Raw genomic sequence first — 8,178 nt, 5'->3', positions numbered from 1 at the left:
TACTTGCTTTGGTTTGTGTTGGCATCAATCACCAAAAAGGGGGAGATTGAAAGGGAATTAGGCTTACACCTATTTCCTAAATGATTTTGGTGGTTGAATTGCCCAACACAAATAAATTGGACTAACTAGTTTGCTCTAGTGTATAAGTTATACAGGTGCCAAAGGTTCACACTTAGCCAATAAAAGACCAAGAATTGGGTTCAACAAAGAGAGCAAGGGATAACCGAAGTGTGCCCTGGTCTGGCGCACCGGACTGCACCGGACAATGTCCGGTGCACTAGGGGACTTCACGCTGAACTCCTCACCTTCGGGAAAATCCAGAGGCGCTCCGCTATAATTCACCGGACTGTCCGGTGTACACCGGACAGTGTCCGGTGCCCCAGGGAAGAGCGGCTCTGGAACTCGCCAGCTTCGGGAATTTGCTCAGCTATAATTCACCGGACTGTCCGGTGAACCAGCAGAGCAACGACTACTTCACGCCAACGGTCACCTGCAGGCGCATTAAATGCGCGCCAGAGCGCGCAGAAGTCAGGCACGCGCGCGCTGGCACACCGGACACTCTACAGTACATGTCCGGTGTGCCACCGGACATCCAGGCGGGCCCAGAAGACAGAGCTCCAACGGTCGGAACCCGACGGCCTTGGTGACGTGGCTGGCGCACCGGACATGTCCGGTGTGCACCAGACTGTCCGGTGCACCATGCGACAGACAGCCCCACCAAACGGCTAGTTTGGTGGTTGGGGCTATAAATACCCCCAACCACCCCACATTCAAGTCATCCAAGTTTTCCCACTTCAACTACTTACAAGAGCTCTAGCATTCAATTCTAGACACACCCAAGTGATCAAATCCTCTCCAAACTCCACACAACGCCCTAGTGATTAGTGAGAGAGATTTGCTTGTGTTCTTTCGAGCTCTTGCGCTTGGATTGCTTTCTTCTTTCTTTGATTCTTCATTGCGATCAAACTCACTTGTAATTGAGGCAAGAGACACCAATCTTGTGGTGGTCCTTGTGGGAACTTTGTGTTCCAAGCATTTCAGAAGAGAAAGCTCACTCGGTCCGAGGGACCGTTTGAGAGAGGGAAAGGGGTGAAAGAGACTCGGTCTTTGTGACCACCTCAACGGGGAGTAGGTTTGCGAGAACCGAACCTCGGTAAAACAAATCCACGTGTCTCACTCCTTATTTGCTTGCAATTTGTTTTGCACCCTCTCTCGCGGACTCGATTATATTTCTAACGCTAACCCGACTTGTAGTTGTGATTATTTTTGAGAATTTCAGTTTCGCCCTATTCACCCCCCTCTAGGCGACTTTCACCTGTGCCCATTGATTTTTCATTTGGCGAAGTGAAAACGCTGGCTTGGCTTTTAGAAGGTGATGTACTGCCTTGGCGAGCCACACAATTATCTTAACCAGAATGTTTTCCTTTAAGAAAGTAAAAAAATAGCTGGTGCATCACAAGGATACAACATAAGAAAATCTCCATAAAAATCACATGTTGATAACTGCAATACATAAATAACTACGACTGTTTTAGTATGCAAGTAAAAATTGGTCAATTTTGCAGTTAAAATAAAGGGGATAAAAAGTTTACCACATATGAGTCTACCTTCACCATCCAGATCGTCCTCATCAGCAACAAAAATTAAACACGTTTCCAAGCCAAATGAATGGACTCTAGGGACAACCTCCCTCGGCGACTTAACCGATAGTGTTGCGTGAAATTCTTTTTGGAGACTCATGTGCAGCCTGTGCTCCATTTCCATTTCACCCCTTTGGTGTCGACAAAGCAGCGGGTGAATATCGCAATTATTGTTCCTACCTCAATGACAAGCTGGTAAAGTTGTGTGTCATCATAAGCTAGTTAGTACTGATCGGATTCAAGAAATGCAAAATTAAAATGATGACAAAAACGTTGGGTGCGCGCTGCGTGTCCCATTTGGTCTCTAAGGAAATTGTAATGTCAACAAATATTCAGTGTAAGAAAAGATGATGTCTATGCAATAAAATATCATTATTAAGATGTTGGTAATGCTACACCTGAAACGGTGGAAATTGTCTTTTCCCTTGGAGTTGATGGTATTTAGAGCCACATCTAATGGTAACAATACCTTATAGATGTCAATCAAGTTTTCTAGCATGGGCTTTGAGTTACTGAAGAAGTTGTGTGTTGATGTACTCATAACTAAAACATCAAGCTGCTCTTTTGTAGTCTAGAAATCCTAGTTTCTGCATGTTGAGTCCTGCAGAAGAATTAAATTGAAATTGTTTTCAGTAAGAAACACATCATTTGGTGCAGATAAATAGAAGATCGAAGCGAAATAGGCCCTAAACCCTAAACATACTGTATTTGGCTTGTTATGTGGAAACCAAAAGGTTCTTGAGTGTATAATTGTAATTTTAGTGCTTGTACTGCATCTATGCACTTTGTAAGCAAGTATATTTAGAAATTACTTATATCTCTTGTTTTCCCAAAAAGATAACAATGGTGGTAATAAAGTATTGACTCAAAAATCAAGAACATTATGTGAACTTGGAGAAAGGGGAACATAAAGCGAACTCAAGTTTTTTTTCTGATCCAAGTCTCTTCATGTGTAAAATATAAAGTCATGTAAGCTAGTATTAATAGGATCAGTGAAATTAGTGCTTATATTAAATGTCAATGTCACTTCTCGTTCAGTCTTACCTACAACAATAACCCATAATGTATTATTTAGTTTGGTATTTTTGCGGGTTAGTTTTAGTATTTAGACTCTCTGTCAGAGAAAGCCACGCATGATAACATATATCACCCAGGATAGATTGTTTTGATAGTTTCTTACTGAAAAGTCACCCAATTAAGGTCATGTTTCAATCTTATGGGATAAAATTTAGCTTTCTAGTAAATTTTAGCCATATAAATTGAAGTGCTAAAGTTTAACTTCTTAGGGTATTTGGACTACTCTAATAAAGTTTAGCACATTGTAACAAAAAAGACACCCATGTCCCTAATACGGAGATAGAGAATATGAGGTTGGAGGGTATGAGGTGAAAATAGGGTTCCCTGGCCCACGTTTAGCTCCTTTTAGCACCCCTTGAGCAGTTTATTAGATAATATGTGCTAAATTTTATCACACCATCATTAGATTTTCTGTTTAGATCACCAAATGGCTAAAAGTAGCTAAAAAACTGCTAAAGTTTAATCTCGTAAGATTAAAACAGGGTCTAAGTTACAGATTTTGAGGAGGCAGAGGGGCTGGGAGGGAGTCTCATTTCAGAATAGGTCCTATGTTGAACAACGCATAAGCAGCTTCTCCATGCTAAGTAGTCGAGCAGAATAATATGCGGGCAATGACTCGTACCAGCTGTTGGGCATATTGGAGCGGGGCATGCCGTCAGCCTTCTTCGCGTGGCGGTCGCAGCACGGGACGTCGCTGGTGGGCATCCTCTTCTCTGCGTTGGGCGTCCTTGGCGTAGGCAGGGAAGTAGCTCGGCGCGACTTCCGCCCGACGTCCTTGGGCCACCGCGAGGCCCGTGTGCCCTGGGACCGCCTCACATGGAGCTCGGCCAGGTTCGCGCTCTCCTATCTCGCACCGACACCTGGGAGCAGCAGGGCCTGCCGTCGCACGCGATGCTCAGCGGGACGATGCGGCCAAATCCTCACCAGGTTATGCAAGGACAAGCACAGCGTGTGGTTCAACACACACGTCGAGGTGGAGCGTCTTAGCCTCCACGCCGTTCCCGCCAAGGAGGGCCTCGCTGCCGAATGGTACGCCTCGCAGTAGGGTATGGCGAGGTTTCGGCGGGGGATCTCGCGCCGAGATTTCTGTGGTGCACATGGAAGAGGGCAATTCATGACGGGGGCGGACAACGCGGGAGCGGCGGGTGGGTGTGCGGGGCAGGAGCGTTGGCAGAGGCGGGGACAGGTGGGGGCCTTCTGGGTGTGGACGCCCACGGGCTGGGGCTCCGTTGGCGGGATGGGGGTGGGTGGGTGGGGCGCGGCCATCACGCCGGGAAGGGGGCGACGTGTGTATGGTCCGGCGTAGTCATCGAAGGCTGGTTGTCAATGGAAGGAGACGCTGAGGTTGGAAGGGCGCAGGAATGTGGGCGGGGAACGCAGGGCGCGTGATAGAGGCGAGACAGAGCGGGGGCACGGACGCTATGGAGGGAGGGGCACGGTGCCGCTGCTTCGGATCGGCGGCGATCTCGGGAGGAATTTGGGCGAGCGCAGAGGGTTGCTGACGCTGACGGGACGGGGGCACGTATTCGGGAGGGATTTACGCGAGCGCAGAGGGTTGCTGACGCTGACGGGACGGGGGCATGTATTGCAGCCGCAACGGGAGCAGGCGGGGGCATGGTGGACGCCCTCGTTACGCTCCCAGTTACAGTGAACAAAAATTATTCGGGAGCAGGCGGAAGTAGTATAGATTTAACAAGCAGTAAGCATGGAACAAAAATTATGTACCGATGAACCACCGGTAGAAGGCTCGGTGTCATCAACTAGGATCAGTCGACTACAGAAGATACGTATCTGCATGAGCTGAAGGTTCCAGCTAGTATATATCTATGAATTCCATTACAAATCATAGTTCCGTAATATAAAGTTGATTGATTCGTCCAGTTACGGTGAACCATGAAGAATTTGGAACAGATACATATTCAGCTAGTCAGCTCTAGTCGTAATCTGATTGCTCGGACATTTATCCGCTCTCCTGCATGAGAAAATAAAACAAACAAGAGGATTATGCTTTTACCCATAAGAAAACAGGGGCTGGGGCAAGACTGTATCCAAGAGAGGGGAAAGTGTAATATACACCTTTTTCTTGTTATATTCAATCATCGCCTTCTCAAATTCTGCACGTTTCTCGGTAGCTTAATCATAGTACTTGACCTTTCCCTGTGAAATGAAACTGGCATTTGGATCCTTTCATTTTAGAGGAATTTGAATTCACTCAATAAAGTAACTTATTTAGTTTGGAATTTGGCATTACACCAGTTTCCAAAGTTTAGATATAAGCCTATCTCAAATTCATGAGGTGTGGAATGGGAAATTATTTTATGCATTAGTAGAATTTGTTTCTATTTTGTAACTTATATGACACTGTTCGTCTCACTCCTTTATAATAAAAATGTAACACATAAATATCTCCTATATCTTGTTAATAATAGTATATAAATATATTTTGCATAAAACTGAATTAGTTTAATTGATATATGTCTAAATTATTATTATTAGAATGGAATTCAATTCTAATGATCCAAACGGGACGTAGTGAAAACTATTATTTTCTAGAAGTCAAGTTTTGTGACCATTTAGAAGCACTCAGTATTAGTAGCTTTAAAGAATACATAGTTTATCTTTGTATCGGAAGAAATCTTACTACTTTCATTTTCCTAGTCATTTGCTAGCATGCACAGTAAGAGTAGCCAGAACTAGAGCTGAAAGTTGGGCCGTGCTGTGTCGGCCAGGCTCGATCGTGCTTTGGACTAACTTTTTTTGGGCCAGCACAATACGAAATAATTTTGGGCTGGGCCGTGTCATGCCTAGATACTAAAGCTAGGCCCGGTCTGGCCTGGCCCGAAGCACGGTGGGACGATGATCGGGAGCGGCTCCGTCCGGTTGCGGAATATTCATTTTTCGGGGGACTCCGTCCTACATGGAACGGATCCGAACAGCAGCAAATTGGGAGCGGAGTGGCTTCGTCCCACTATACTTCGGAACCAAAGACTACCTAACAGATGAGCCATGGGCGCCAAGGGAAATCACTTCTTCGCCATTAGAATAAAAAGGTAAAAACAGCTCATGTTCTTTGAACTGTATATTAACCAAATGAAGCATAATACCAAAAAGCTTCTGATCCCTAAATACTGTGTTTCCCATAAAATGGTTGATCCGGGGGAAAAGAAGTATATGCAAAAACAGAACTACATATCCAGTCCTCCGTGTTCGAATTCACACCAACAATGTGGAATCGACCAATTTACATCAGCAGGCAGAATAAGGGAGTAAATAACTAATGCAAAACAACTATCACGCTGCAAAGAGAAAATACTGACCTCAAATGCCATCGTATTCCATTTTTCGCCGCATGCCTTCCCTATCTGCAGGGCAAGGTATATTACTACAAGACTAAAGATTTGAAGGTCCAACACTCAAGTACTGAAAAACTTACTTCCTGCATTGATTTTACACTTGTTTTTTCTTGCTTATAAACCTTCCGAAAATCCTCCCTTCAGCACAACATAGAGCTTCATTATAGATTGGTGTATAACACAAAGGCAAACAACTGAAAGAGCTTTCACATTAGTGTTACACCTGAAAATGTGGGAGAAACCTTAAGGAGCAATTGATATGTTCGGTGATGGTGTGTCAATATGGTTGAAGCATAAAGCATTTATATTAAATAAGAATTTAATAAGTAACACCACGTATGATTCTTTTACAAACCCATGTAAAGTCGACCTGGACTGAGTACAGTAAGATGATTACTTTCCAAATGTTCTTCACACCAGTGCCATATGTTAAGTTCAGCAATGACATTAACCAATAATCTCAATCCTAGATGAAACTGAAAGACAAAATCACAGTACACAAAAAATGTAAACCTATAATGGTGAGCATCCTAATTTCCCAAATCAAAAGCAAGAAATGGCAAAATCACAGCATCCCGAGATGAAACTGAAAGACAAAACCACAGTGCACAAAAAATGTAACCTTACCTCCCAGCATCCCAATTCCCAAATCAAAAGCAATAAATGGCAATTTGTTAAAAGAAAAGAAACGAAAAGACTAGGCAAAAGCCTGATTGCACAAGCTGCTGAGCTACAATGGTGAGCCCATTTAGCAGTACCTTGCACTAACACTAGCATACATTAGAATTTTTTGATATGTAAGAGATGCACGCTAGAACCCCCAACTAATCAAAATTGCTTAGTCGCGGCCAGAACAGGCATTAAATCCGTAGGCGGCAAATTAACAGGGGAGCAGCCAGCACAGAACATACATGATACATGAAGTAGAAGAAGGTGGTGGGTGGCTTCTTGGGTGCGCGGGGGTCGCCCTTCCCCGCCGGCTTCGGCCTCGGCTTCCGCTTAGGGCCGCTCGGTCTGGGGGCCATCGCCACCGCCTTGAGAGGCTTCGGCGCAATCTGCGACCTCGCCTTCATCCGGCAAGGCAAACCCCTTCTCCTATCCGCGTGACGGTTGGGGCTTTACGCGACGTTTGGAGCCCGGCGAATGTGGAGGGCGGCAGCGAAGATGAGATCATGAGAGAGAAGAGACGCGGACAACGGCTGAAGGCTGAAGCGCTCAAGCGCACGGAAGAGGAGCGGGAACGGAAGACGACCTGGCCAGTGGCCACCGAGCATTCTGCCTCTAGTGGGCCGGATGTGTGATCCACCTAGTGCTGACTGGGCTTCCACACGACCCAAATAGATGGTTCGGTGGTCTATGACTGATGGTTTGTGTAGTTTTGTACCACATCGGCGGGCAAGGACGGGCTGAGAGAGGGATTAGTCAATATGAAGAGGGGTCAGGGGACAGAGAGATCCTATCTTTGCGCTTGGGGCAATGACGCAGCTTATGAGGTCATACCGAGGCGCGTCAATTGCTGGTTGAAAACTATTTCCAAACCCCCTCTTTGGCTCTTTGGGCCACTGAGAATTTCTGGAAGGGTTCCTCCTTTTCGAAGGTGGGAAAGCCCTACAGTTCTAAAGTAAAAATGTTATAAAAACAAATACACAAGTGAAAAACAAGCTAAAATAGCAAAGAATGGATAACTTGAAGGTATTTTATGGTTCCTCATTTTCGAAGGGGGAAAAATCACATTGGTCATCGTTTATTCTAGAGACAAATTTTCTCGTTATCTTTTTAATGGATCCAAATATATTTTTTCTCTATTTAACATTGAACGCAAAATTCTGTTGTTTATATGTTACCTTATACCGTCAAATCACATACTACTACGTTAATTCTCTTTTTCCTGGATCGTGAAAACCTTGACCCTTCTTTCGCACATACTCTTTTTCCCGGATCGAGAAACCCTTCTTCCGCACATAAGTAAGCAGAACTCTATCTCACTTGTGAAGAACCCAAGAAATCATATAGCATGGTGAGGAACCTTGCCTCTTCCTCCTACGATGCAATCCCACCCCACGAAAGTTGTTGCTGGCGGTGCCACCAAATCGAGAAAAAGCAGGGGC

General features: G+C 45.0%; 1 long non-coding RNA gene and 1 other non-coding gene across 2 annotated transcripts; one reads left to right on the top strand and one right to left on the bottom strand.

Moving 5' to 3' along the window:
- Positions 1–4,434: 4,434 nt before the first annotated feature.
- On the bottom strand, positions 4,435–7,270 carry LOC103636145 (uncharacterized). The gene is made up of 4 exons (XR_002264427.2): positions 6,151–7,270; positions 6,035–6,079; positions 4,794–4,874; positions 4,435–4,689 (listed from the first exon to the last, which is right to left on the bottom strand). It is a non-coding gene; the product is annotated as an uncharacterized lncRNA (long non-coding RNA).
- Positions 7,271–7,528: 258 nt separating this feature from the next.
- Positions 7,529–7,678, top strand: LOC111590086 (U4 spliceosomal RNA). Its single transcript, XR_004852358.1, has one exon. It is a non-coding gene; the product is annotated as a U4 spliceosomal RNA (small nuclear RNA).
- Positions 7,679–8,178: the final 500 nt, after the last annotated feature.

Source organism: Zea mays, chromosome 8, assembly GCF_902167145.1.
Source record: "Zea mays cultivar B73 chromosome 8, Zm-B73-REFERENCE-NAM-5.0, whole genome shotgun sequence".
NCBI classification, from domain to species: domain Eukaryota; kingdom Viridiplantae; phylum Streptophyta; class Magnoliopsida; order Poales; family Poaceae; genus Zea; species Zea mays.
This window is presented reverse-complemented; position numbering and strand designations above follow the sequence as displayed.